Source organism: Scyliorhinus canicula, chromosome 4, assembly GCF_902713615.1.
Source record: "Scyliorhinus canicula chromosome 4, sScyCan1.1, whole genome shotgun sequence".
Lineage (NCBI taxonomy): Eukaryota > Metazoa > Chordata > Chondrichthyes > Carcharhiniformes > Scyliorhinidae > Scyliorhinus > Scyliorhinus canicula.
This window is the reverse complement of record NC_052149.1, coordinates 118944617-118971863: the sequence shown is the minus strand read 5'-3', so window position 1 is coordinate 118971863 and position 27247 is coordinate 118944617. Positions and strand designations below refer to the sequence as shown.

General features: G+C 47.8%; 1 protein-coding gene across 4 annotated transcripts in view; it reads right to left on the bottom strand.

Moving 5' to 3' along the window:
* ralgps2 (Ral GEF with PH domain and SH3 binding motif 2) overlaps nt 1–27247 on the bottom strand; it is a 646420-nt gene that overhangs the window by 537997 nt on the left and 81176 nt on the right. Inside the window, exon 3 of one of the 4 annotated variants that reach the window (XM_038795105.1) lies at nt 1091–1185. The exons of the other annotated variants lie outside the window; for them this stretch is intronic. The gene's annotated coding sequence lies outside the window, so the exon portion shown is untranslated. The remainder of the gene's footprint in view (nt 1–1090; nt 1186–27247) is intronic. 4 annotated transcript variants of the gene reach the window in all.

Here is a 27247-nt window from a genome sequence, read left to right as displayed (position 1 = left end):
TCTACGCACTGTGTACGTTCCCTTGGCCGCAGAAAAATACTTTTCATTGTACTTCGTACGTGACAATAAATTAAATGAAATCAAATCAAGAATTCAGAAACAAAACACTGATTTAAAGCTGAAAACCTACACTATGTTGAATGGATTGCCATATCCATGTTCAAAAACATGAGAAATCTTGTCATAAATAACTGAAACTGCAAAATCACAATTTCTCCCTTCAATCACAATTTCTTCGTGAAATATTGAACTTTCAATTGAGTTTTTAAAATATTGAATTTAGAACATCCGAAACTAAACAACTAAGTAAGAAACAGGAATTTAACAATGTGAAACATTTAAACTTACAGGGTAAAATGTTTTAATGTTATTGCTGACAAGAATGGCCCTACGGAACTACATGCAGCTTTTTAATCGGTTGTAATGGGAATGTCTGATTCATTTAACGTTGTTTCACTTAAAAGTTGCACTTTTCATTTATGCTGCTGCAATGTTAAGCGAGGACTTTGTGTTGTATTTTTTTAATGGATTCAAGATAGTTAAAAATAGGAGAGCTTTTGGGGAAAAATCAACCAAAGTATAATGTGGCTAATTTTAAAGGCAAAAGAGAAAACAAAAAAAGTCACAGAAAAGGTCACTTGGCTGAAAAAAGAAAAATTCCAAATTAAATGCAAGGCAATTGACAAATACTTAAATGGGAGATGTTAACGTATGAATCAATTGCATTCCAGAGGGAAAAAAGCATACTGAAAACTAAAGTTCCAGAATGGGAAGGTTAGATCGAATTATTAAGCAAAAATAAAACGCTTAGCATTTCCAGTACAGAAAATAAACACCACTGCTGATACAAAGAATACTTTAGCTTCAAAATCAAATATCAGAACAGTCAAGAGTGAGTATGCGTAAATCAACAATAAAAAGGAGCTTAGAAGAGGCTTTAATAGGAAGATTATGAAACTGTGGTTATTCTAGAGTTTTAGGAACATTATCAGCATTCACCTTTGGTTTCTGGAAAACAAGCTAACACAAAGAACTGATACGTCTATTCCTGTAAATTGTACTATCTAAAGGATGCACTACAGTGACTCACAATTGCTTCTTTGGCAGCATCTCCCAAAACTGCAACCTCCACCACTTGAGCTTGATAAACTGTACTGTAGTTCACAAAAGCAAAAACTGTGGATGCTGCAAATTTAAAACAGAAACAGGAAATGCTGTAGAAACTTACAGGTCTGACAATATCTGTGGAAAGAGAAACAGAGTTAATCATTAAATCCCCACCAGTTCAGAAAGAGGCCATTCACCCCATAGAGTCTCCAAAGGCCCTCTCAAAGAGCACCCTACCTCGGCCCACTCTCCCATCCTATCCCTGTAATCCCACCTACAGGCAATTTAGCAAAGCCAATCCACCTAACCTGCATATCTTTGGATTGTGGGAGTGATGCGACCATCAATTCACTCGAGACAAGAGTAGAAGTAAACCGTGGCTTTAATCAACTTAGAACAGTGCCTGCCTGCAACATATCCAATACTGCGAACCGCCTACAGGTCTACTGCTCTTTATACCTCCCTTCAAGGGGAGGAGCCATGGGCGGAGCCCATACATGCCCCAACATATTCCCCTATGGATAATACCATACAATGGTCTATAGGAGAAGCCCACAAGGGGAACAGCATAGCACAGATACAAATACAAGGGCAACATCACAGATACAAATACAATGGTGGATTGTTGGCATAGTACATTCACCACATTCACCCCCTGTTAATAAAATGCAGTCCGGCGGGGAAGACGGGTTCATAAGTTCAGCCGGTCCGGTGCACGGATTGTGCGCAGCGATCGTCGAAGCTCTGGCGTTGTTGCTGGCCCGGGTGTCGAACTTGTCCGTGTTGGCATCAGTAGTGAGGGCGCTGGTACGGGTACAGACGTGGATTCCGGGAGCGTCTCTTCTAGAGCTTCATTCCTGTGGATCGGTGAAGGAGGGATGGCGGGCGGGAGGGAGCGCGGGAGCCATATAGGGGTGGGGGCGCTGGTCATGGTAGGTTGGGCGGGATATGGTGGAGGGGTGGTGGTGGTGGAACCGGCGGGCGCCAGGTCCCGGAGGGAGACCATATCCTGTCGGCCATCAGGGTGTTCGATATAAGTGTACTGGGGGTTGGAGTGCAGGAGCTGGACCCTCTGCACCAGAGCATCGGACTTATGGCTCCTTACGTGCTTTCTGAGTAGAACTGGCGGTGTCTTCAGCCAGGACGGAAGCGAGGCCCCTGAAGTGGATCTTCTAGGGAAAACAAATAGGCGGTCATGAGGGGTCTCGTTTGTGACCGTGCAAAGTAGGGACCTAATAGAGTGGAGCGCATCGGGGAGGACCTTCTGCCAGTGGGAAACTGGGAGATTCCTGGACCGCAGGGTTAGTAGGACGGACTTCCTGACAGCCGCGTTCTCCCTCTCCACCTGCCCGTTTCCCCTGGGGTTATAACTGGTAGTCCTGCTCGAGGCGATGCCCTTACTGAGCAGGTACCGACGCAGTTCATCCTTCATGAAAGACGAGCCCCGGTCACTGTGGACATAATTGGGGAAACCAAACAGGGTGAAGACACTATGTAGGGCTTAAATGACGGTGGACGTGGTCATGTCGGGGTAAGGAATTGCAAAGGGGAAGCGGGAGAACTCATCAATAATATTGAGGAAATATGTATTGCGGTCATTGAAGGGGAGGGGCCCTTTGCAATCGATACTGAGGCACTCAAAGGGCCTGGATGCCTTTACCAGGTGGGCTTTATCTGGTCGATAGAAGTGCAGTTTACACTCCGCACAAATCTGGCAGTACCTGGTCATCGCTCTGACCTCCTCGGTAGAGTCGGGCAGGTTGCGGGCCTTGATATAGTGGATACGCCTGGTAACCCCCGGTGGCAGAGGTCATCGTCGATAGCCTGTAGTCGGTCGTCTTGCGCGCTGGCGCATGTGCCACGGCACAGGGAATCTGGGGGCTCGCTGAGCTTCCCAGGACGATATACTATATTGTAATTATAGGTGGAAAGTTCGATCCTCCACCTCAAGATCTTATCGTCTTGATTTTGCCCCGCTCCGTATTGTCGAACATGAAGGCTACCGATCGTTGGTTGGTGACAAGGGTAAACCTCCTACCAGCGAGGCAGTGCCTCCAGTGCCGCACCGGCTTCCACGATGGCTTGGGCCTCCTTCTCGACTGAGGAGTGCCGAATTTCGGAGGTGGTGAGGGTGCACGACAAAAGCGCTACCGGTCTGCCAGCTTGATTGAGGGTAGCGGCGAGAGCAACCTTTCATGCGTCGCTCTCCACCTGGAAGGGGACGGACTCGTCCACCGTGTGCATCGCGGCTTTGGCGATGTCCGCCTTGATGCAGCTGAAGGCCTGGCGGGCCTCAGTTGCCGGTGGGAAGATGGTGGCCTTGATTAGTGGGTGGGCTTTGTCTGCATAGTTGGGTACCCACTGGGCATAATATGAAAAGAACCCGAGGTACCTCTTCAGGGCCTTGGGGCAGTGGGGGAGGGGAAGTTGCAGGAGGGGGCGCATACGGTCAGGGTCGGGTCCTAGAACTGCGTTTTCCACAACATAGCCGAGGATGGCTAGTCTGGTTGTGTGGAAGACACATTTCTCCTTGTTGTACGTGAAGTTTAGGGTTTGGGCAGTTTGGAGAAATCTGTGGAGGTTGGCGTCGTGGTCCTGCTGATCATGGCCGCAGATGGTGACATTTTCCAAGTACGGAAATGTGGCCCGCAGCCCGTACTGGTCCACCATTCAGTCCATTGTTTTTTAGAACACCAAAACCCCGTTCGTGACGCCAAAGGGGACCCGGAGGACATGCAAAAGGCGGCCGTCTTCCTCAAAAGCCGTGTAGTGGCGGTCTACAGGGCGGATTGGGAGCTGGTGGTATGCAGACTTCAGATCCACCGTGGAGAACACCCGGTAGTATGCGATCTGGTTTACCATGTCTGCAATCCAAAGGAAGGGGGTACGCATCAAGTTGCGTGTACCGGTTTATGGTTTGGCTGTAATCTACAACCATCTGATTCTTTTCCCCGGTCTTGACAACCACCACCTGAGCTCTCCAGGGGCTATTGCTGGCCTCAATGACTCCCTCCTGCAAGAGTCGCTGGACCTCGGACCTGATAAAAGTCCTGTCCTGTATGCTATACCGCCTGCTTCTGGTGGCGACTGGTTTGCAGTCAGCGGTGAGGTTTGCGAAGAGTGGGGGAGGGTCGACTTTTAGGGTCGCGAGGCTGCATATGGTGAATGGGGGCAGGGGCCCCCCCGAACTTCAGGGTTAGGCTCCTGAGCTTGCATTGGAAATCTAGTCCCAATAGGAGAGGAACGCAGAGGTCAGGGAGCACATCTAATTTAAAATTGGCGTACTTGGCGCCCTGTATTGCTACGGTTGCGTTAGTGCACCTTGGATTTGCACCCAGTGCGACCCAGAGGCGAGGGAGATGGTTTGGTGCGCCGGGAAAATTGTGAGCGAGGAGCGTCTTACCATGTCCGGGTGAATGAAGCTCTCTGTGCTCCCGGAGTCGAAAAGGCAAGGCGTCTCATGCCCGTTTACCCGGACGGTCATCATAGAGCTCCGGAGGTGCTTGGGTCGCGACTGGTCCAGAGTTGCGGGTAGCCGGCGTGGTCGGAGGTGCTAGGGCGGCTCCGCGATGGCTGCCCTTGATGATCGTACGCGTCGAGCGGCATAACATATGGCGGCCAAGATGACTGCCCCCGTTGGTAGAGCGGTGAGGAAGATGGCACCCAAGATGGCGGCCCCCATGGATCGCACGTGGCCGGCCGCGTGGGGGAGGATGGCCAAGATGGCGGCCCCAGTGAGTCGCACGTGCTGTGAGGGCTGGAAGATGGCTGCCCCCACGGATAGCACGAGGCTGATGACGCGTCTGCAGGGGGCGGAGTCGGCAGACACGCTGCCATACTACAGGGTCTGCAGGCCTGTGAGTCTGTGGATCGGGCCTGTGAGTTAGAGTTCTTGGACCTGGCCAGGCAAACTTTGGCGAAATTTCCTTTTCTCCCGCAGCTTCTGCAGTTCGCGTTACGGGCCGGACAGTGCTGCCGGGGGTGTTGGGACTGGCCGCAAAAATAGCAGGGTAGCCCTCCATGATGGCCGGGCGGCACAGGCCTGGGGTAGTCTTTGGTCAGGGGTCCACGAGGGGGTCGCGTGGTCAGCCGGGAACGCATTAAGGCTCTGGAATGTTACTTCCAGAGAGGAGGCTAACTTTACCGTCTGATCCAGGTCCAGGGCCCCCTTTTTGAGTAGGAGCTGTCTCACGTAGTTGGACCGGACTCCCGCCACATAGACGTCTCAGACGGCGAGTTCCATATGTTGAGTGGCCGTAACGGCCTGGTAGTTGCAGCTGCGTGCGAGGACTTTGAGGTGACGTAGGTAGTCTTCTAGCGATTCCCCAGGATGCTGGCGGCGAGTGGTGAGGATGTGTCCTGCGTAGACCTCGTTCACGGGCCGTACATAGAGGCGTTCAAGTATCGTGAGGGCGTCTGCGTAGGAGGAGGCCTCGTCGAGGTGAACAGAGATTCGATGGCTCACCCGTGCGTGGAGGAGGCTCAGCTTCTGTTCGTCAGTGACGGAAGGCGTGGAGAAGGCTGCGAGATAGGCCTTGAAGCAGCGGAGCCAGTGCGAAAAAATTTATTTCGCCTCCGCGGCCTGCGGATCGAGTTCCAGTCAGTCAGGTTTGAGGGCCGATTCCATAGTTGCGTTTAAGTTGATTAAATTGATGCGACCATCAATTCACTCGAGACAAGAGTAGAAGTAAACCGTGGCTTTAATCAACTTGGAACAGTGCCTGCCTGCGACTAATCCAATACTGAGAACCGCCTGCAGGTCGACTGCTCTTTATACCTCCCTTCAAGGGGAGGAGCCATGGGCGGAGCCCATACATGCCCCAACATGTTACCCTATGGATAATGCCACACAATGGCCCATAGGAGAAACCCACAAGGGCAACAGCATAGCACAGATACAAATACAAGGGCAACATCACAGATACAAATACAATGGTGGATTATTGGCATAATACATTCACCACAGGGAGGAAACCGGAGCTCACAGAGGAAATCCAAGTAGACACAGGGAGAATGTGGAAACTCCACACATGCAGTCACCTGAGGTCGGAATCGAACCCGGGTCTCTGGCAGCAGTGCTAACCACTGTGCCACCCCAATGTTTCAGGTCTGTGACTTTTCACTGTCACGAAGCACGCTGATGTGATCTGTGAGGATCTCCCAACAGGGAACACTGGTTCGTGGGGGTGTATAATTCTGTTTTGGTGTGAGGAGACAAGTGAAACCCCAGTGAGAATAAGTCGACCAGTCATCATGAAACAGTCATTAAAGACAATTTATAAAAGTAAAGGCAAATACACACAACCAGGACTACTCTACTTCCACACAATTAAGAGATATGATTTACTAAACACAATTCCTATAGAACGTACCCCTTGTTGCAAACGATATCCATGATATCTGAACTCTGTAAGATTTCCCCTGCTCCCCAAACAACATCCAACCTGAATAACCATCTATAGCAGGGGTGGGCAAACTACGGCCCGCGGGCCGCATGCGGCCCGCCAAAGGAATTTCTGCGGCCCTCCAAGTCATTAAAAAAAAAAAAAAAAATTTTTTTTTTTTTTAAATTTTTTTTTTTTTTTTTTTAAATTTTTTTTTAAGGTTAATGGGGGGGCTGTTGGGTTACTTACTAGTATAGGGTGGATACGTTGACTTGAGTAGGATGATCATTGCTCGGCACAACGTCGAGGGCCGAAGGGCCTGTTCTGTGCTGTACTGTTCTATGTTCTATATGAGGCGCCCAGAATCATAACCGGGTGAAGTAATTATTTTACTTAATATACTATGCGGCCCTTTGTGAATTGTGAATTTCTGAATGTGGCCCTTGCACGGAAAAGTTTGCCCACCCCTGATCTATAGGTACCACACAATACAGAGACGATACTCAAATCTGGGAACCGTCTTCATCCTGGTCCAGTGAAGATATTTTAAAACTGCTGTTAGAAAGGTTTTCTGCACTGCTTTGGCTGTAAGGCTTAGAAGTTTGTTTGCTGTAAAGGTGGCCTTCAGGCTAAGTGGCTGGAAACTGGTTTGTCCGCTTTAAATTCCATCTGTATATTCGGCTGTCTACCCCCACAAGATTCCTTGACTATACATGAACATATGTATATCTCCGGGACCTTCCCAATCTTCCATAATCTGTTCCTCCTCCATCAGCTATTCATACTTGATTATTATCGAAACTGCCGTTCTAAACCTGTTACCGGGAAGACGCATACCAATTGAGGCCCTTTGAATACTATCTACTGCTGTCTCCGGGCAGATTCATGACATATCAAAACTAGGAAATATCAGAAACTTTATAGCTTTTCAGCAAGTGAAAGGGAGAGAATGGAGAGAAGAACAAAGGGAAGGCTTGTAATAGGGTGAAGGGCAGAACATAGAACATAGAGTGCAGAAGGAGGCCATTTGGCCCATCGAGTCTGCACCGACCCATTAAAGCCCTCACTTCCACCCTATCCCCGAACCCAATAACCCCTCCAAATCTTTTTGGTCACTTAGGGCAATTTATCATGGCCAATCCACCTAATCTGCATGTCTTTGGACTGTGGGAGGAAACCAGAGCACCCCGAGGAAACCCACGCAGACACGGGCCGATCGTGCTGACTCCGCACAAACAGTGACCCAGCGGGGAATCGAACCTGGGACCCTGGCACTGTGAAGCCACAGTGCTAGCCACTTGTGCGACCGTGCTGCCCAAAAGAGATCAAATGCAAAACGTTTCATGGTGCAAGGCCAAAGAGAGTGGTAGTGGGACAAGAAACAAAATGCATGTCTTCAAGAGGTGTGAATGGCAGGATGCTGAACAGTTGCTGTTTGAAAGCAAAGGAAAATAAACAAGAGAGATGAGAGAGAAATATGAGAACACAAAAACAAACCAGCAAAGAAAAATAAAATGGGTGCAAAAGTTACAATCTAAAATTGATGGGCCCGCTGTTGAGTTCAGAAGTCTGCAAAGTGCCCAGTACAAAGGTCCTCAAGCTTCCACTGAGCTTGCTTGAAACACTGGAGCAGGCCAAAGACAAAAAGGACAGAGTGAGAGCATAGTGTGAATTATACTGACAGTGAATGGCAGTTGAGGGTCATGCTTGCAGACTGAACAGAGGTGTTTCATAAAGTGTTCACCCAATCTGAGTATAGTTCATGTATGTCAGAAAAATGCAGAAAGGGGTGGGGTGGATGTGTTTGCTGGTGGCACAGTGCTGAAGGTGGTAGAAATGCAAGAGAATCATCTCTGAGACACCCTCCTATCTCCCCCAGGACCACAAACCTCACTCTAAAACATCAAGCCATTGTTTCCAAGACTGTCACGGACCTCTCTCCTCTGGAAATCTTCCCTCCACACCTCCAACCACAGAGTCCCTCAACCTCAAACAGTCCATTTCTATCTGCTTCACAAAATCCACAAACAAGACTACTCTGCTGGACACATCATTTCAGACTGATCCTGCTCCATTGAACAAGTTCTTGCTGTATCAATTCAACTTTTTGTCCCCTTCTTCAGTTTAATCCCACCTACATCTCGAACTCCTCGATGTCCTCGGTCACTTCAACAGTTTCCAGTTTTCGGACCTAACTGAGAGTTTGGCTCAAGTTAGAATCAGAGCATGTTGGGAAATGGAATGAGAGTTTGGTCAAGTTAAATCAGAGCTTGATGGGAAATAAAATGTCAAGTTTGTATACCAGCTTTGTGAAATGAATTGTTCCTGTGAGACGGCGTTATCACGACCTTGACTGTCTGTGAGAATCTGTAGTGGGAACGAAACACAGCCGGGGGAAGATTCACTCCTCAGGACGTTTTGATAAAGAATTACTATGCTATGAAACTAACTGTATTACTAATGATGGGAAGAAAATAATTACATAAAGGAGGAGCGTAATGAGCTAATTGTATCACTAATGATTGAAAACTTGATGGGTTTTGTAAGAATATATAGTCAACTGTAACTAAGAGAAGTTTGCTTTTTCACTTGCTGTAACTCTGAGTTACAGCTGTGTTGCAGCCCCACGGTGAATAAAAACGGCTCTTTGAAGTTATCTGGTGTTCGACTGCTGATTACCTCTGGACTGCAAAATTTAGTATTATCATAACCATCTCCTTTTCATCAGAGATTCAATACCTCGATACCTGCATCATCTCCCCCCACCCACAGGACAGTCTAAGAGCTTCATGTTTCTTCGTTAAATGGAGGTCCAACATGGTGGCACAGTGGTGTAGTGGTTAGTACCGCTTCCTCACGGCGTTGAGGACCCAGGTTCGATCCTGGCCCCGGGTCACTGTCCATGTGGAGTTTCCACAGTCTCTTGGTGTCTGCGTGAGTCTCACCCACACAACCCAAAGATGTGCAGGGTAGGAGGATTGGCCACACAAAATTATCCCTTAATTGGAGGCATTCCAAAATTAAATTTAAAAATGGAGGTCCATAAGACATGGCAGCAGAATTAGGCCACTCAGCCCATCGAGTCTGCTCCGCCATTCAATCATGGCCGATATTTTTCACATCCCATTCTCCTGCCTTATCCCCATAACCCCTGATCCCCTTATTAATCAAGAACCTTCCATCTCCGTCTTAAAGACACTCAGTGATTTGGCCTCCACAGTCTTCTGCGGCAAAGAGTTCCACACACACCCCCCACCCCCGCCCATGTAGCCGAACAGGTGCCGGAATGTGGCGACTAGGGGCTTTTCACAGTAACTTCATTGCAGTGTTAATGGAAGCCTGCTTGTGACAATAAAAATATTTATTGATTTATCCTCTCCACGTCCACTCTATCCAGGCCTCGCAGTATCCTGCAAGTTTCAATAAGATCCCCCCTCATCATTCTAAACTCCAACAAGTACAGACCCAGAGTCCTCAACCATTCCTCATAAGACAAGCTCTTCATTCCAGGGATCATTCTTGTGAACTTCCTCTGGACCCTTTCGAAGGCCAGCATATCCTGCCTTAGATACAGGGCCCAAAACTGCTCACAATACTTCAAATGAGGTCTGACCAGAGCATTATACAGCCTCAGAAATACATCCCTGCTCTTGTATTCCAACTCTCTCGACATGAATGCTAACATTGCATTTGCCTTCCAAACTGCCGTCTGAACCTGCACGTTAACCTTAAGAGAATCTTGAACAAGGACTCCCAAGTCCCTTTGTGCTTCTGATTTCTGAAGCATTTCCCCATTTAGAAAATTGTCTATTCCTCCTTTCAAAGTGCATAATGTAGCCATGCTGGCCACGCAAAATGGACACTGAGCCAAACTAAAATGGAAGGCTGCTGGGAAACAGACAGTTCAGCCAGAACAGCAGTCTGCAAAGAGCAGTTTGCATTCTGCAGCAACAGAAACCAGTTTGGGCTCAGGTGAAAAGACCTTAGCTAGGTGCAAATGGCAAAACGCTTTGCATGCTAATGAGGCCATCAGACTTGAACACCCACACAATAGATACATTTGGTTCTGAATGGACACATTCCAATCAAGACCCAGACATCGAGGCACCAGAAACCTCCAAACAAAAGGACATAAGAAACGCCCCCTCCATCACGGAGACCCCCTCGCATTGGGGAATTAATCCAGTATCGATAGGAAATTGATCCAATAGGTAGAGCCCGCCCGAGAAGAGGGAAGGACAACGGAACCCCTATAAAAGATAGGGACCTCGTGTTGTCCGGTCTGTTAAACCCGTGCTCCGGCCCCGACTGACACCTGGCATCCTGACTCCAGCCGTTGAGCACCAGCCGCCGAAACCGTAAGTTCAACGCTCGCTACGCGATCCAAGCCCACTAGACTCCCAAGTACCAGAACGCTTGCTGAAGGCTGCAGACAAAACCAGGACGAAGGCCTCGTTCTCTGACCTTGCCTGTTCCTGTTAGATAAGTATTCTGTTTGCTTAAGTTTAGTTGTAGCTTAGTCTCTTAGTGTGTGCATGAGTATTTATTATAACTGTATAATAAATATTGATCGTTTGAACTTTACTAATCGGTGTATCGTCTTTATTACTTTGAACTTGACCTTGGAATACTTGTGACGTTGCCTATACGGCAGCTGGCGACTCCAGAGCTAAATAATTACATAGAACAGAGCCTAGCAGTGTTAAGCACACGTCGAACTCGGAGGCGTGTTAATACACTCCAATAAACGCGTTTTACGCCCATAGTAAAACGTGCAACATTTAGTGGCGACATCCGCCGGGACCCTGTTGTAAGTGGAAACACCACAGTGTCCAGGACCCTGAAATTTGAATTAGAACTCCAAATTGCAGAGAAAGAAAGAGATCACAAGTATTCAAGGTGTTCAAAATAATAAGCGAAATTCGGAAGTGTGTTTAGTGCATGCGTACTAACAGGGCTGTAAGGTAAAACTGAAAGCTTTTTGTTGCGACAAACTTTCGGTAGTTTTGTGATCGGAAAATAGCGTAAGCCGTACCCTTTTTACGAAACACCACCCCAGCAACCCCCTGTTCCAAATTATAAAAAGAGAGTCAGAGGAAATGGCCATGCAGGCAATGGAACGTCTGATGGATCCAGCAAAGTTTGTGGTCGCAGCGACCAGCAGCAGTAGCAGGGTAGGCCAGTGTCCCACGTGGGAGCTGGAACTCCGCAAATATTTACAAGGAAAGGGATGGCCCCTTTGGAAAGAGTTTTGTGCAAATGAGGAGACAGGTCCCGGAAGTATAGGTCATACTTGGTGGGAGAACCTCTCTCAAATACACAAAAAGAGTTTAGGTAAAGCACGCAAGCCGATGGCGATTGTGTCCTGTTTGGCACAGTTGCGAGGCGCAGAGGAGGTCATCAGGACGCTCCGGACAGATTTAGAGGAAAGGAACCGAATGAGTAAGGTCGATGTCAGGGACATCGAGAAAGAAAACCTGGAATTAAAAGGGAAGCTGGCAGAGAAGGATAGAGAGGTGGATGATGCCAAGAGGGCTCACCAGTCTTGTCTAGCTCATCTGAGCAGTTCCCAGACCCAGTATGAGAAAGCCTATCAGGACGTGCAACGTGCCGTTCTGATAAGACAGGAATCGGAAAAGCAGGTGGAGGCATTGCAGAGGCAATGTTCCGATCTCAAAGCAGCTTTGAGAGCACTCCATGCTGCAACGACCGAACAAAGACAAAGCACAGTTGACCACGCGAAATGCAGGAAACAGATTGCGGAACTGCAATCTCTGCTTTCGGTGCAGAATGGCTTCCAAAGCACCTTTGGAGCTCAGTTAGATGGGGAAAACGCCCCAGATTGGCAGGAATTAAGCGAGACAGCGCAGCGTTATGTTCAGGGAACATGTGCGCCAGCAGCTCAGCAGAAACGACAGGCACCCCAACCCCCCACAGCTCAGATCATAACCGCACCCATGAATCCCGTAACCACACAGAGGAAAGCCGAATCAGAAGGCGCCCCAGACATAACTTACACCACCCCTTTTACAGTAACCCAGCTAAGGGACGCTTGTGAAAAGATCACTCCGTTCCTCCCCACCGCAGACCCCCACCAGTTCTTTGCTAAAGTAAAACAGCAGGCTACCATGTACGGCCTGGATGAGAGAGAGCAGGTTAAGCTCACCGTGTTGAGCTTAGACCAGAGTGTAGTGGCAGCCCTCCCCGACCCACAGAGCGTGGCAGGAGGCAGCCTAGAGGAGATGCACACTGCCATTTTAGATGCCATCGGGTACAATAGAGGTGACCCCGTAGAAGGCTTGAATAAGTGCAGGCAGAAGAGATCCGAACACCCCACAGCATTCGCAGGAAGGCTGTGGATTCACTTCAGCGCAGTTTTCGGACAGCTAGATAGAGCGCATTTAACCCGCGAAAACATGGTTAAGTGGACGCGCACAATTATCTCCCACGCAACAGAAGCAGGACAGAGCGCTTGCAATAGTTACGACCCCTCAGAAGAGGCCCATAACGAAAAATGGGTCCTGAAAAGATTGTCCCGCGCTTGGGAGCAATCGCTTCAGGCAAAAGGAAAGGTTAGATCCCCAGAAGAGGCTCAGGCTGCTGCAGATATCCAAGCAGTCAGAGAGCACCAGAAGCCCGCATGGGTAAATGAAGGCAAGAGCAGCCCTCAACAGAAAGGACAGGAGTGCTATAACTGTGGACAGTTAGGGCATTGGGCAAAAGAGTGTAATGCACCCCAGCGATCTCAGAGAGGCCAGCAGACAGGCACTCTGAACCGCAACAAAGCAAAACCAATCCACAATGTAGCAGTACAGTCAGGACCCACCAATGTGGACGAGACGAACTGACGGTGTTCGGGCTCCCCCACTTGGGTCTGTGACACACTATGGGACTCATCAGGGAGGCCCGTAGTCACGGCAAAAGTCAAAGGGAAGCCCATAGAGTTACTGTGGGACACAGGAGGATCCCGCACCACCATTAACTCCACAACCACGGCACACGCAGACACGTGGCCGACCACCTCCACCATCACACTTAGCGGGTTCACCGGACACTCGCAGCAGGGACATATCACAGCACCCGTAGCGATCCAGCTAGGGAACATTAGCACAAGACACCCCGTAGTTTTAGTAAATCTTCCCAGGACAGCAGAACACATCCTGGGGATCGATTTTATGAACGCTCACAGCTTGTCGTTCGACCCAGTGAACCAGTGTGTCTGGCGAATGGCTAGATCAGACAGAGCCCCAGCCACCCTCACAGTAGGAGACTACGCTAATCGGATTAGCGCAGTGGGAGAGTACTCATTCGACCTGACTACACTCCACACCGACAGACAAATTAAGGCCCTACTAAACAAACACAGGACAGCATTTGCAAGTCACCGTCATGACTGTGGCAGAATGACTGGACAAGTTCATGTTACCGGACAGGACCCCCGACCGCAAAAGCAGTATAGATTTCCCCTCGAGGCAGAGGTGGAAATAGAAAAGGTTATAGGCAGCTTGTTGGACCAAGGTGTACTGAGAACGGTAGCCTCCACCAACAATGCCCCTATTTGGCCAGTGAGGAAGCCCGATGGATCATGGCGTCTGACCACCGATTATCGGGAACTCAATAAAGTAACCCCCGCAGTAGCCCCAACGGTAGCTACTAGTCCCGAGACCATGCTCAAGCAGGGTCTCAACGCCAAGTACTTCACGGTATTGGACATCAGTAATGGATTCTGGTCAATACCATTGGCAAAAGCGTGCCAATACAAATTCGCATTCACTTTCAAAACTCAGCAGTACACGTGGACATGCCTCCCACAAGGATTCCACAATTCCCCCTCCATTTTCCACCGACAGCTGGCAAGTGGATTAGAAAAATTTTCCCGACCCGAATGTCTGGTACAGTATGTAGACGACCTACTACTGCAGACAGACACAAAGGCAGAGCACATTTCGCTTCTGGCCGAACTCCTGCAACTCTTAACTGAAATTGGCTGTAAAGTTAACCCGAAAAAGGCCCAAATATTGGAAAGTAAAGTGATGTATTTGGGATCAGTCATCACGCACGGCAAACGCGAGATCGAATTCAAAAGAATTGATTCGATCGTCAAATTGCCCCTTCCCCAGAATGTTTCAGCCCTCCGGTCGTTTTTAGGACTGGTTGGCTATTGTCGGAACCACATAGACGGATTCGCGACAAAAGCCGCCCCACTTTCAGACCTCCTTAAGAAAGGAGCCCCCTGGGAATGGCTTCCGCAGCATACAGGCGCTGTGGAAGAGTTGAAACGAGCCCTTAGTGCAGCACCCGCGCTGCTAGTCCCCGACCAACTTTCACCGTACGCAATCGAGGTAGCTAGCACAGATCTAACCCTCTCGGCCGTGTTGCTTCAGGAACGGCACGAGCAGCTAAGACCAGTGGCTTATGCCTCCCGACTGTTAGACCCAGTAGAACAAGGATTTTCGGCCTGTGAGAGGCACCTCCTTGCTGTCTTCTGGGCAGTGCAGTATTTCTCATACATCACCGGACTCAACCCCATTACTATTCTGACCGAACACACACCCACACAGCTACTACTAGACGGTCGACTGAAGGACGGTTCAGTTAGCCAGATTAGGGCAGCTAGGTGGACCCTACTTTTACAAGGACGGGACATTACAGTGAAACGGACACGCACACACACATACTTAGCAGACAACCTCCAATATCCCGGACAGCCCCATGACTGTGAAATTGTAGCTCCCCTGCATAACACAGGACCCTTTTTAGCCAAAACACCCCCCAGGAAGATAGGGAACCCGACACAAAGCCCCCAGCCCACAGACACGTGTGGACCCTTGAGGATTTATGTAGACGGTTCCTCCACAGTTTTAAATGGTGAGCGTATCACAGGATGCGGCATCTATGTAGAGGACGCGCAGGGGCGCGCTCTCGAAGAGATAGCTCTTAAGTTACCAGGTCACTTAGGCGCGCAGGCAGCAGAGCTAGCAGCCATAGCGTACATAGTGGACCACCCCGATTCTTTCCCCAGCCCAGCAGACATATATTCAGACAGCTTATATGTATGCAATAGCCTGACAGATTTTCTGCCCCTGTGGAGAACACGAGGTTTTGTCTCCGCAGACGGAAAACCCCTTCCATCAGCCCCCTTACTCCAGCATATCCTAGAGAAAGCGAAGGACAGGACCTTCGGCATCATAAAAGTTCGAAGCCACCATAGGTCATCACCCCCTGGGAATGTAAAAGCCGACGCGTTGGCTAAGGCAGGTTCCAGGAGAGGACACTTATGGACCCCCCCAGCTAGCGCACCAGCTAGCGCCCCTGTGAGCGCAGTCCAAGTCTCACAGACTGATATTAAAGATCTCGTGGCAGCACAAAAACAGGACGGAGACCTCAGGGAGGTTTTCAAGGGAAATTTTGTGCCTGCTTACGAGCACTTTAAACACGCACTGACCACACATGAGGGTGTGATCATTAAGGACCAACTTTATGTGGTCCCACAGCAGGACAGGAATCAGATGATTGCCTTGTTCCATGACGGACACGGGCATCAGGGAATTGATGCAACAACGAGGCACCTCAGGCAACTCTGCTGGTGGCCTAATCTCAGGAATGATGTAACGCACTACATAGAGAATTGCCTGATTTGTGCTCAGAATAACCCGGAGCGGTATTCTAGGAAAGCACAACTTCGGCATACTCGCCCAGTTAACGGCCCTTGGACAAACCTCCAGATCGACTTTATAGGTCCATTGCCCCCTTGTAGGAATGGCTATAAATACGTTCTGGTGGTGATAGATACCTTTACCAAGTGGGTAGAGGCATTTCCCTCACGAACAAATACAGCAAAGACAGCTGCAAAGATCCTGACCCACCACATCTTCACGAGATGGGGTTTACCCCGAAGTATCGATTCGGACCAGGGATCTCACTTTACAGGACGGGTCATGAGGAACGTCCTGACAATATTCGGAATCAAACAGAACTTCCATATTGCGTATCATCCACAGTCCAGCGGGATTGTGGAGCGCATGAATCGGACCCTAAAAACTACCCTTAGGAAAATGGTTCAAGAGAACAATTCCACATGGGATTCAGTGCTCCCCTTTGCACTTATGTTCATAAGGAACACTGTCTCCACATCAACAGGATACACACCACACACACTCATGACCGGACGCCCTATGAAAGGTACAGAATTCCTTTTAGGACTGGACATGACAAGCCCCGAAGTGACGGCCCTCACACATGAAAAGGCAGTTAAAGAACTAGTTGAGACCGTGAGGTCTGCACAGATCGCAGCCGCAGTCCAGCTAGGGAAACGCCGACAGCAACGTACTGCCTGTTTCAATAAGACCGTCCACACCACAGAATTCCAGGTTGGGCAACAGGTAATGTTATCTGTTTATAACCCCAGCAGTTTTTTGGCTCCAAAATATTCCGGTCCCTACTCAATTTCGGACAAAATTAGCCCCTCCGTTTACAGGATCAAATATCCTAATGGGAAGACCGCGTGGTTCCATACAAACCAGTTAAAGGCATATGGAACACAGGCCAACCATGCTCACCATGTCCTGCTGGATGCAGCAGAACACTTCACCCCGCCCACCAGAGACACTTTTCCACCATCCCCCTCACAGACCAGTTCATCAACGGACTCGCCCACGACTCCGCCCACAGACCACTACAGACCACGCCCCGACACGCCCACAAGCTGCCACAGCAGAGACAGCAGGACTGACACTGACTCTGAAGACAGCGACACCACACAGCCATACAGCCCACACTGCACCAACTACGACCCCGACTCCAGTGACCCCATGGAAGTCACCTACCTCAAATATCCAGAACCACCACCCGACCCCGACTACCCCGACAACACACTCGACACTACACAATGGCACAGGGACAATTCCTACAGACTTGTCCGCAATGACGAGAGTGACCCCCGGTCACACAACTCCAAAATAGCATGCCTGATCCACACAAGGGTGTGGGATCCGGGAGAGCAGGACGACACGGTGTCTGACTCCCGACACGGCAACCCCTTTGTGACCCTGTTCACAGAGGCAGAATCAAAGTGAGGTGTCCAGATGATGTAAGATAGGAATCGTTTGAGGGAAACGATGTCCTTTCTGATGGAACCTGCACGTATGTTTGTCTTCGTTTTATGTTTGTTTGTTTTCAGCAATGTAAATGTTTCAGCTGGAGGATGGACATCTTCTTTTCAGCTGAAAAGATTGTGACCACCTCACATACACGTTAGCTTGTCCGCAGATACCTTTGAGAACTTCGGTTTGATTGGAGATCTTTTCCAAAGTTGTAAGGCCACACGCCAAATAGTTTATCTGCAGATATCTCTGAGAACTTCAGTGATGTCCTCAGTTGGAGCATCTTGGCTCCCTTGGTTTTTAGGTGCCCCTCTATTCGGCGAAATAGAGGCTGCAAGTCATGGTAAACACATTCGTACCCGTTTCTTTCTAGGTTACTCAGGCAGTGGACAAACGGCAGTGAGGACCCGCCCTGTCTGAGAACCAACCCTTGGTCAGCCAAGCTCGGGTATGGCACAGCACGCCCTACCCGGGGATCCCATCCAACTCGTACCCGTAGCGGCCCATACGCAACTCATTCGGATGTTTGTTTCCAAGTTTGTTTTCATTTTACGTTAGGTAGCCCTTCGGCCGCCATCCCACATGCTATTTACATCCGGAAACATTCGGATGATAAATCAGCAAAGCCTGCGAGACGGCCCGCAGAAGGAAGGATTGTTAGGTGTATGCTGGTCTTTAAATTCGCTTTTTGAAAAAAAAAAATGAGGGGAGTCACAGGGTGTGACTTAGCCAGTCATTTTAAAGGGTCAATTGGGTTTTGAAAAGACAGATGCACTAACAAGTAAAGGTCTTAAACTGTGTATTGACAGATACTGTGCTTGATCCCAAAGGTTTCAAAGGACGAGACAGAGGTCGAAGCCAGGATTGTCAATACCGGAGGAAGAAGGAAGAGAAAGAAGAAGAACAGCAAAATGATGGAAGCCCACTTATTACTGTTCAATGTCATATGTATATGTGTGGAAACAAGACACGGTTCCCCCACAACCCCCACCGTAAATGTTAGTACAACAAACCCCCAGTGCTCAGCTCTGATCAGCGAGGTTCAGACCTGGTGTACTAAATTCATGACGTGGTACTCCATGTCCTACATAATCGAATCACTGTTGGTGATCGCGATCCTCATCGTCCTAGTGCAGACCCTCAGGTTGAGGAAATGGAAGAGGAGAGCCTCTCGTTCCAGCACCTCACCCATCTATAGAGTGCAATCCCCCATCTTCGGATTCCACCAAACCCCTCAACCCCTCACTGATTACAACACTCTGTAAATAAAATTCAGCCATGTATTATATTGTTCCATACTCGACTGCCGAGTTGGGAAGTGTGATGTTGTGGTGTGAATGGTTAAGATTTTAGAGTGATTAAATGTTTAAGTTAAGGTTAAGGTTAATAGTGATAGGTAGAGGTTCCCAATTGTAGTAATGCATGTCCCTTTTGACATAGGGCCAAGTAGAGATGTTAGTTAAAAAAAATTTTCTCTTCTTCCCATAGTTTAGAACAGAGTAGAACAGGAACTGGCAAGAGGTCAGAACACAAGGAGGCAAAGTACATAGGTGATCCTTCACAATAGTATGATTGTGAGGATCACAAGGAGGGAATGTAGCCATGCTGGCCACGCAAAATGGACACTGAGCCAAACTAAAATGGAAGGCTGCTGGGAAACAGACAGTTCAGCCAGAACAGCAGTCTGCAAAGAGCAGTTTGCATTCTGCAGCAACAGAAACCAGTTTGGGCTCAGGTGAAAAGACCTTAGCTAGGTGCAAATGGCAAAACGCTTTGCATGCTAATGAGGCCATCAGACTTGAACACCCACACAATAGATACATTTGGTTCTGAATGGACACATTCCAATCAAGACCCAGACATCGAGGCACCAGAAACCTCCAAACAAAAGGACATAAGAAACGCCCCCTCCATCACGGAGACCCCCTCGCATTGGGGAATTAATCCAGTATCGATAAGAAATTGATCCAATAGGTAGAGCCCGCCCGAGAAGAGGGAAGGACAACGGAACCCCTATAAAAGATAGGGACCTCGTGTTGTCCGGTCTGTTAAACCCGTGCTCCGGCCCCGACTGACACCTGGCATCCTGACTCCAGCCGTTGAGCACCAGCCGCCGAAACCGTAAGTTCAACGCTCGCTACGCGATCCAAGCCCACTAGACTCCCAAGTACCAGAACGCTTGCTGAAGGCTGCAGACAAAACCAGGACGAAGGCCTCGTTCTCTGACCTTGCCTGTTCCTGTTAGATAAGTATTCTGTTTGCTTAAGTTTAGTTGTAGCTTAGTCTCTTAGTGTGTGCATGAGTATTTATTATAACTGTATAATAAATATTGATCGTTTGAACTTTACTAATCGGTGTATCGTCTTTATTACTTTGAACTTGACCTTGGAATACTTGTGACGTTGCCTATACGGCAGCTGGCGACTCCAGAGCTAAATAATTACATAGAACAGAGCCTAGCAGTGTTAAGCACACGTCGAACTCGGAGGCGTGTTAATACACTCCAATAAACGCGTTTTACGCCCATAGTAAAACGTGCAACAATAACCTCACTCTTTTCAACATTGTATTACATCTGTCACTTCTTTGCCCACTTTCTGTCCAAGTCCTTCTGCAGCCCACCTGCTTCCTCAATACTACCTGTCCCTCTACAGATCTTTGCATCATCTGCAAACTTAGCAACAGTGCCTTCAGTTCCTTCTTCCAGATCATTAATGTATATTGTGAAAAGTTGTGGGCCCAGCACAGACGCCTGAGGCACATCACTAGTCACCGGCTGCCATCCTGAAAAAGACCCCTTTATCCCCACCTTCTGCCAGTCAACCAATCCTCTACCCATGCCAGGATCTTACCCTTAACACCACTGGCTCTTAACTTTATTATGCGGCACCTTGCCAAAGGCCTTCTGTAAATTTAAATAAATCACATCCACTGGTTCTCCTTTGTCTAATTTCCTTGTTACCTCCTCAAAGACTCTTAACAGATTTGTCAGACATGACCTCCTCTTGACAAAGCCATGCAGACTGAGTCCTATTTTTGTCATGCACCTCCAAGCACTCTCTTCTTTAATAATGGCTCTAAAATCTTACTAATGACCGAAGTCAGGCTAACCGGCCTATAATTTCCTGTCTTCCGCCTCCTTCCCTTCTTAAACAGCGGTGTTATATTAGCCATTTTCCAGTCCTCTGAGACCCTCCCTGTCTCCAGTGATTCCTGAAAGATCACCACCAATGCCTCCACAAACTCCTCAGCTATCTCTTTTAGAACCCTGGGGTGTAGCTCATCTGGTCCAGGTGATTTACCCACCTTCAGACCCTTCAGTGTCCCCAGAACCTTCTCCTTAATGATGGCCACTGCACGCACCTCTGCCCCTGATTCTCCTGGAGCTCTGGCATCCCACTGGTGTCTTCCACCGTGAATACTGATGCAAAGTAACTATTCAGTTCCTTTTCCATTTCTTTGATTCCTATTATTACTTCTCCGGCCACATTTTCCAGTGGTCCAATGTCTATTTTTGCCTCTCTCTTCCCTTTTATATATTGAAAAAACTCTTCCTGTCTTCTTTTATATTACTAGCTAGCTTGCATTTCACCTTTCTTCCCCCCCCCCCCCCCCCCCCCTCCCCCCCATTGCTTTTTTAGTTGTCCGCTGCTCGCTTTTAAAGGAATTCCCAATCCTCTGGCTTCCCACTAATCCTTGCCACTTTCTATTGTGCCTCCTGAAAAACCCCAAAGAACTCCTACCATTGCTATTCCACTGTCTTCCCTGCTAGGCTCCTTTTCCAATCAACTCTGGCCAGTTCCTCACTCTTGTCTTTGTAGTTACCCTTATTTGATTGTAATACCATTATATCTGATTCCAGCTTCTTCCATCAAACTGCAGGGCAAATTCTGTCATATTGTGGTCACTGCTCCCTAAGGGTTCCTTTCCCTTAAGTTCCCTAATCAAGTCAGCCTCATTAATCATCAGCAAATCCAGAATTGCCTGTTCCCATAGGCTCTGTCACAAGCTGATCCAAATAAAACATCTCTTACTTAGAAATTCTCCAAATTCCTTTTCTTGGGATCCACTACCAACCTGATTTTCCCAGTCCACCTGCATTTTGAAGTCCCCCATGATTATTATGATACTGCCTTTTTTACATGCCTTTTCTATCTCCGGATTTATTTTGTGCCCCACATCCTGACTACTGCTAGGGGGCCTGTACATAACTCCCATCAGGGTCTTTTTACCTTTGCAAATCCTCAACTCTACCCATAGAGATTCTATGCCATCTGATCCTATATCACTCCTTGCTATCATTTTAACTTATTCCTTACAAACAATGCAACCCCTTTGCCCATCTGCCTTCCTTTCGATAGGACATATATCCTTGGATATTTAGATCCCAGCCCTGATCCCCTTGCAGCCCCATCTCTGTGATGCCAACAACATCGTACCGGCCAATTTCAATGTGCGCAACAAGCTCATTTACCTTGTTCCGTATACTGCATGCATTTAAATACAACACCCTCAGTCTGCATTGACCACCTCCCTTCTCGCACTTGTCAGCTTTTTTGCTCTGCCTGAGGGTGATGCTGTTTTCTTATTTTTATTCTCTTTTTCCCCCATCAGTTATGACACCTTCTAAGCTAATGTTCTGGTTCCCAACCCCCTGCCATACTAGTTTAAATCCTTCCGAGTGACCCAGCAAACCTCCCGGTCAGGATATTGGTGCCTCGCCAGTTTAAATGCAACCGGTCCTTCTTGTACAGGTCCCACCTGCCCCGGAAGAGATCCTGATGGTCCAGAAATCTGAAACTCTCCCCCCTACACCACTAGTTTAGCCACGTGTTTAGCTGCACTGTCCTCCTATTTCTAGCTTCACTGGCACGTGACACAGGGAAAAATCTTGAGATTACAACCCTAGAGGTCCTGCTTTTTAGCTTGCTGCCGAACACCCTGAACTCCTTGTGCAGGACCTCAGCGCTCTTCCTGCCCATGTCATTAGTACCTATGTGTACTATGACCTCTGGCAGTTCACCCTCCCCCTTCAGAACGTCCTGTGTTCAGAGACATCCTTGACCCTGGCACCAGGGAGGCAACATACCATCCTGGAGTCTCTTTCACGTCCACAGAAGCGCCTATCTACACTCTAACCTCTAGCAACAGAGCCAATTGTGGTGCCACTGTTCTGGCTGCTGTTGTTTTCCCCTGATAGGCTACCCCCCCCCCCCCCCCCCCCCCCCCCCCGCAACTGTATGACTATTATTACTGTATCATTGGATTTGCCATAGTCCCAGATGACCATAGAATGATTCTTCCAAAATTTTATCAACTCTTCCACTTTCCATCCTCTCTCACCATCTAATTCTGGCTATTTCCTTCCATTCCTTGACCTCTGTCTCCCTTTCTGGGGATAGGCAATCCTCCAATAGTCACTGCAAGTCCATTGACCCCCCCACAGCTTAATTAACTACTCTCCTTCACACCCTGCTCCATGTGAGGACTTTCTTCTATCCCTGTTTGTTTAACTTCTGTTTAAATGAGGAGACCTTCCATACTAGAGCTTTCAATACGTCTTCTTTGTACCTAGGCTGATGATTCCCCCCCTACCATGTTTGACAGGCCCTGGACTAGGTTTATTCTATCTAGTGCACTTCTGTTCTCATCCTCTTTCCCTCCTTCCCAGAATCAGATACGGTTCCCTTTATCCTCAAGTTTCACACTTTGGGTGGGTGGGGTTACTGGGTTCCGGGGATAGGGTGGAGGTGTGGGCTTAAGTAGGGTGCTCTTTCCAAGGGCCAATCCAAACTCGATGGGCCAAATAGCCTCCTTCTAAACTGTAAAGTCTATGATTCTACCAACCTCCATATTTAACAGGTCAGCTTCAATCATTTCCAACCCCCCCCTATCGTGATGCCACCACCAATCATGTGTTCCCCTCCGTCCCTTTGCAGTACTCCAAGGGGACTGTTTCATCTGCAACACCTTAGCCCATTCTTCACTCACCTTTAGTGCTTACCCCCTTTCCATGCAAGGACAGGCGATGTAGCACCTGCCCTCACCATCCAAGGCCACAAACATTCCTCCTGTTGAAACAGTGATTTACTTGTAATTCCAGGGGATACAGTGGCGCCATCGCTGGACTAGTAATCCAGAGACCCAGAGTAATGCTGTGGAAACCCGGGTTCAAATCCCACCATGGCAGATGGTAAAATTTGAATTCAATAAAAAAATCTGGAATTAAAAATCTAATGATGACCATGAAACCATTGTCGATTGTCATAAAATTGTCGATTGATTCTTAAATGCCCGTACCAGCCTCCCCAGACAGGCGCCGGAATGTGGCGACTAGGGGCTTTTCACAGTAACTTCATTGAAGCCTACTCGTGACAATAAGCGATTTTCATTTTTTCATTTCAAATGCCGTCAGAGGTGGGCAATAAATTATGGCCCAGCCAGCCACACCCACATCCCATGAACGAGTAAGAAAATTATTTTAATTTAGTATACTGTGCTGACTGCTTACAACATGCAGTGACTGCTTTGTGACTCTATTCAGCCTGCAATGCGACCCTGAATTCCAGTCATAGACTTAAAAAATTAACTTTGTTTCTCTCTCCACAGATGCCGCCAAACTTGCTGGATATCGTGCAAACGGTCAATTACTTGGGCAGTGGCTTTCATGGAAAAATGCTTTGCTAGTTTAGTTCAGTGGCAGCATTTCCAACAACTAGCAAGTGTAATGTTATATATTAAACCATGTCCCTTTTAACAAAAACACAAGCATATAAGCAAGGTTTAAGATGATGAGAGGGATAGATAGAGTGGGCATTCAGAGACTATTTCCTCGGGTGGATGTAGCTGTTACAAGGGGGCATAACTATAAAGTTCGGGGTGTGAGATATAGGAGGGATGTCCGAGGTAGGTTCTTTACTCAGAGAGAGGTTAGAGTGTGGAATGGACTGCCTGCTGTGATAGTGGAGTCGGACACTTTAGGAACTTCCAAGCGGTTATTGGATAGGCACATGGAGCACACCAGAATGACAGGGAGTGGGATAGCTTGATCTTGGTTTCGGACAAAGCTCGGCAAACATTGAGGGCCGTTCTGCGCTGTACTGTTCTATGTTAATACATGGTCTAATCTTAGCAGACACTGCTGACATACTATTTGTTCAAATATGGCTTTGCGTGCTCCCTCTTTTCAAATGTATTCCATAATCTAACACAAGCATACCTTCTTCATTGGTTAGTGGTCCTATTGATCTGTTACGAGAAATTATCTGTGCCAGGATTTGTCTTCTGTCAGCAGAGAGTCTAAATTAAGTCAGTGACTCAGTAGTAAAGTTTCAATTCCATAATAAGGAACCCATTGTTTCCAAAAATCCACAGCTCAAGGCAAGTGTCTTTATCATTGTGCATATTAATTGAGACGTTTATACTGTAGTTACATTATGCAATGCTTTGTTTTGGAAAATATTTGTTTACATAATTTATTTAACTAAGACATCTGTCGGTTGATAGTCTGATAATATAATCTTAATCTACTAAGCGAAGAAACTGTATATGGCGACAACTGCTACATTCTAATAAACAAGGCATATCGTGCTGGAGGGTTTTCTTCTCAATTCCTGCATATGTGCATCTAGATATTCATATTCAAAAGCACACTTACAATGATAGAAAATGTAAAGTCCACCTGCAGGTGTGGGTGGTGAAGCTAAACACTGCAAAGAGGGCAGCACTGTGGCACAACGGTTAGCACCACTGTGTCACAGCGCCAGGGACCCGGGTTCAAGTTCGGCCTTGGGTGACTGTGTGGTGTTTGCACTTCCTTGCCCTGTTTGCATTGGTTCCCTCCCACAGACCAAAGATGTACAGGTCAAGTGGATTGGCTATGATAAATTGCCTCTTAGTGTCTAAGGACATACAGGTTAGGTGGGGTTACGATGATAGGGCGGGGAAGTGGGCGTGAGACAGGGTGGTCTTTTAGGAGGTTCGGTGCAAATTTGATGGGCTGAATTGCCTCCTTCTGCACTGTAGAGATTCTATGATTCTATCCAATAAAAAATCCAAAAGTCAAAATAATTGTATTGGAAGGATCGTACAATATCTGATATTGGGCATGATTTGGCATTCCTCAATCTAACATATCCTATAGACACATTAGGACAAAGATGATAGACAAGTAGCAGTACAACCATTAAAGTAAGGAAGGAATTCTTACAGTAAAACCCATGGCAATAACAGTGATAATGGATGTGATTCAACTAAATGCGAACAAAGTCTCCATTTTCGCACTGCCGCAAAATACATGGCTATACAACGCCACTAATGTTAAATAAGGGGCCTCAGCGAGGAACACGCGGGCGAGGCCACACATAGCCCTATTTTATAAACCGAGGAGCTCCGCTCGCCAGAATTCCTCAGTAAAGCGAGAGATCAGGACACCCCCGCCCCAACACCTGCACAGGGCATCCCAGCCCGATTACCAGCATGGCACTTGACAGTGCCAACCTGGCACACTGGCTATGCCCCTGCCAGCTGGCAGTGCAACCTGGCCAGATGGGCACAGAGGTGGCACTGCCAGCATGCCAGGTTGGCACCAGCAATACCAGGATACCAACCTGCCCAAAGGGCATGCACCTGGGGGCCTCCCCGATCCCCTGAGTGCCGTTCCATCTGGTCCCCATTAGTGGAGACCAGTGCTGAACAGCGCTCACCCGTGGTCTCTGAGGCGAAGGGGATAGATCCCAACGCCTCGGGTACCTCAGGAATCTGCACATTAAAGTGAGACTAGTTGTCTCGCTGTTATTTGCAGATTTGCTACTAAAAAAAGTGATCCCGCTCACAATGGGCAGGATTTATATCGCAACGTCTCACAAGATTGCGTTAGATCTAACGAGGCATTGCGAGCCGGACAGATCCGGGGGCGGGGTTTCCCGGCATCTATCGGCCACACTGCACCGCAGCGAGCTGCTTTTCGGGCGAGGCATGGCCGTTGGGTCACACCCATTAAGTTAGCAGTTTGACTTATTGATCTGAAAAGCGCAGGCAGATAAATACCTCACAATGTCTTCATGAATTTAAAAGTTTAGCTCTAAAATTCAAATTTGACAAGTCACTGGAGGTTTATATTAAATTAAATAGTTTTGACCCTCCTCTTTGACACAATATTCAAACTTATCTATACATTATTTCAATAAACTGCCACAAATTAAAGAGAGAAATGCTACTGTGAATGAAGCTTGTTTTTAATCCACAATCTGTTATAATAAAATAATCGAGGTCAATTCAAAGTATTAGACAAATTGCTTAGTTTTGCCACAGAAATCAGTTAAATTTAAGGTAGACAAATCAAAAGCCTGCTCGTTTACATCAGAAGATTTTAAGGAAAGCAAGGAAAGAAAGAGAGAATCTAACCATAACTTTCCAAAATTCCGAGTAAAGGAAAATGGGGCCAGAGAACCGGAGGGTACCAAATGTGACAAACCCCTTTGACAAAGAGAATCAGTGATAAACCAAGAAATAAAGTTGTTAGTTTTATTTATTGTTTGTAACATGGGGTGAGTTTACTAAATGCTTCAAAGAACATAAGTTAATGAAAATAAGGCGGATGGATTTTTCAAAGGCAAATCGAAAGATTACTTGAAGCAATTAAAGAAATGTTAG